Source organism: Sinocyclocheilus rhinocerous, unplaced genomic scaffold, assembly GCF_001515625.1.
Source record: "Sinocyclocheilus rhinocerous isolate Xijiao unplaced genomic scaffold, SAMN03320098_v1.1 scaffold1915, whole genome shotgun sequence".
NCBI classification, from domain to species: domain Eukaryota; kingdom Metazoa; phylum Chordata; class Actinopteri; order Cypriniformes; family Cyprinidae; genus Sinocyclocheilus; species Sinocyclocheilus rhinocerous.
The window spans coordinates 677,560-681,247 of NW_015639873.1; positions in this window are offsets into that span (position 1 = coordinate 677,560).

Sequence of the window (3,688 nt, forward strand, 5' to 3'; positions counted from 1 at the left end):
CACACACACACACACACACACACACTGCTCTCTAATAGGACAGACCTCTGTCCTTATCTTCCCCGTCGTTCTATAATGGATGGCCATTCACACAAAGGTCACATACACACTCTGTCAACACTCAGGCACCAGAGACGTCCCTCTGGCAAGTGTGTCACGCACAGAAGTATACACTAAATACACACTAAAACACAAGAGAATGGCCTCCTATAAAACAGACCAATAAAACAAAGAGACTTCAAAAGCAAAATTACGGCACTTCAGATTGTTTGTCAGCGAGAGCACTTTTTCAGTCGCGCAATTACATGTCATTACCCACATTTTGATTGGACAATAAAATGGACTGGCTAAGTTTGGAGTAACTATATAAAAGGCTTAAAACTGGAAGACAGAGATATCTGGCATTACGTAAAGAACATGGTGTTTGCAAAATTTTGTGAAACAAGTTTATTGTTTTAGAAAACCCATAATTTAGGGATTTTATACGAAAAGTAACCTGCTCAACTGCTTGACAAAGACGGCATGTTGTTAATTCCTGATCACAACTGTGTTTGAGAAAGAAATTTTTAGGGTTTATTTCTGTTCTCTTAACTTTCTAGCTTGAGCCAGAATACTCATATGAAAGACCTGAACCTGAAATGGTTTGGGGAATATAATTGTCATTCCTGTGTTGATGTATTTGGGGGCCAAGCGTTAGTTTTCTTATTTGTCTTCCCTTGCCATGTGAGTCTATTGCAGCGCTTAGGAAAATGGTGAATTTTGGCACACTTATTAGGATGGACATGAATAGACCACTGGCCAACTTTGAGGTCTCTAGAACCAACTGTACAGCGCCACCATCAATTCAAATATTTACTTTTCTTTTGGTAAAATATTTTGATCGCTTTGTCCTGGAAATGAAAATGTATGTTTTAATTTCAGGTATGCTTCATTAGCACTATAATTTGAGGGTATCTGCAAAATTTACTGACAGCGCCACGTACACATCATGAAATCCTTAAAGTTGTTCTTATAACTTGTGAAATGTTAGTCTTTGGATTCCTTGAGTCCTGCTGAATGCATTTATAGCAATATTGCCAGATGTGGACAAACCGACCCATGCACCATTTTGAGACTTTGTTGTAAATATTGATATATTTTAAACACTTTGACTTATTGGCACAAAATTTGGTAGGGATCGTTGTCAGCATAACCTGAAGGTATGTGAGAAGTCAGAAGGCAGCATCACTTAGCGTTCCAAAGATATAGAGTTTTTCACCACAATGCTTATAACTTTTTGAAAATATCATCCATCATTTGTTTTCTTGGTGTTGTTATAATCCTTGGTTCTTGTATGGATTAATTCAGATAATTATGACTCTAATTTCCTATACCCCAATCATTACATAGCATAACTCTATAAGCTTGCATCGTCACAGTAAACTGTGTAAATGGACCTTACGAACTTTTAATCATTTGTTTTACACATCAATCAAATTCTTCACTTTCATACTCTGACTATCAAATACATCTACTGGGTTTACCTAACTAATCAATGACTTAACTTGTACTAAACTTAGCTGACTAGACACTGTTCACACTGAATAGCCAGCTAACAGATATAGACTAAATGCCACAAAATTCACATTTTAATACTGAAGGCCATGCTGGCTTTAAGAAATGTGGCATTTTAATGATACAATATCTGAACTGTAACTGTCAGTGAAATATGTTCCCTTTTAAAAATGTACATACTTTTAAAACATACTTGCTATTCCTTTTCATATACATATTCTAGATTTTGCTTTATGACAAGCCTAACAACAACAACAGCCCTTAACTGTGTTAAAATCACTGAAACGCATGGCCTCTCGTGGCTTTTTGCTTTAGTATAGAGTTGAGAACACAACCTTGAGCAGACACTTCATCTGTTAAAGATGGGATGTTCAGATTTTTAGCTTGAGTAATGACTGAGGAAAATGATAAATCCATATGTGAAGGAAGAGAGGAGTGTGCTGACTGCTGTCTTTTGTCCTGTAAAGGTAAGCGGAGAGGCTGGCAGGCATTGTTTTAAAGACAAAGATTGGAGTAGGGGGTGGGGTGGGACACTTGAGGAATGTGCTTTGTGCTCTTCCTCAAAATATAAAGGCTCCTGGAGCACACAGACACGCAACTAAGACAGACAATCATCGACCCCAAAAACTTCATGTAGCAACATATAATTTACTGAAGCATTCAGAAGAGCTTACCACAATAAGGACAATCATAATCTCTTATCCACTCTCCCGCCCTAATAATATGGACCCACCAAACAAACTATTTGACAATAGTTTCTAATGTATGCTTCCTGTTTCAGTTTCTTACAGATGAACAACTTGGATCCTAAAGGTTTCAAATGCAGCCTCAATTTTTTTTTTTATGTCAAAAAGGCTGTCAATATTTCAGAATCAAATACATTTATTTATTTATTTATATTCTGAAATAGGCAGCATTTTTGAGGCTGCATATGATTCTGACTTCAGAATCAAAATAAGAAAATAGCATATTTTTGTGACAACACCCTACCCTGAAATCTTATTACTGTGATAGAGAGATAAATATAAATACATACATACATACAGACCAGTAGTACTGTATTCATTGTACTACTTTTCATGCATGTCAATTTTAGTTCAATTATTGTGTCTGGACCAGAGATCGACCAATATTATTTTTTGCATTTGTTTGGTTATTATATACAAGTGTATGATAACTGGTAATCAGAATGTGTATTTTAAATGCTATTAAGGTTTACTTTTGATACATATGAATTGCATAACCATTGAAATATTTTATCAATACAACAGATGCATTATAAATGTTTGTTGTTGTTGTTCATATTTATTTAGATTTGTTTTAGGATACGTCTTGAAATGCTACTTGTTTGTCAGTTTAGAAAAACTAACAACTGATTGATCAGAAAAGTGCGAATATCTTTTGAGAGGTTAAACTAATTATTTGTGCATCTCTTGTTGGTACAGTGATTTTCATCCATTTACTCCATTTCAGTAATGAGAGTCTAAGGATAATTATCTTTGAGAACATATTATAGATAATTAGCTATGAGAATTAGAAACAAACTTACAAGTAAACCATCAAGGCGCATTACATTAATGAATTTCAGGGGGAAATGTTGGTAATTGTCATTAAAAGAATGTAAACAATCTTAATTGTTCTAAATTACTTTGCTTCTTTATGCAAAATATAATTTATTTTTCTCTTTTGATTTTGTGATTTTCATGAGATTCACCAAATACCACAGAGTGCCAGATGTGTTTGCAAAAACGGGATAAATAAACTTACAAAAACACAAGCAAGGAAGCTGCAACATGGGAGGGAAAAAAAAGAGAAGTCATAAGAAGATGGAAGGTTTAAGTCAAGGACATTTTCAAGGAGTCTTGGGAAAGAACTGGTTCTTTCTTCTGAAGGGATTGTGGACAAGAGATCCATTGGTGTAGAGACACAGACGGGGGAGGGGAACTCTAAGCCCCACTCCCAAATCTCACTCGCACCTCTGCCGAGCAGAGAAGGTCATTGTATCTTCAGGGAGGAATGCTTAAAACAAGAATGTCCAAGAAATCGGATCACCCCAAAACAATTATGGAAATATGCATCCATCAGGGGTGTGTGTGTGTGTGTGTGTGTGTGTGTGTGTGTGTGTGTGTGTGTG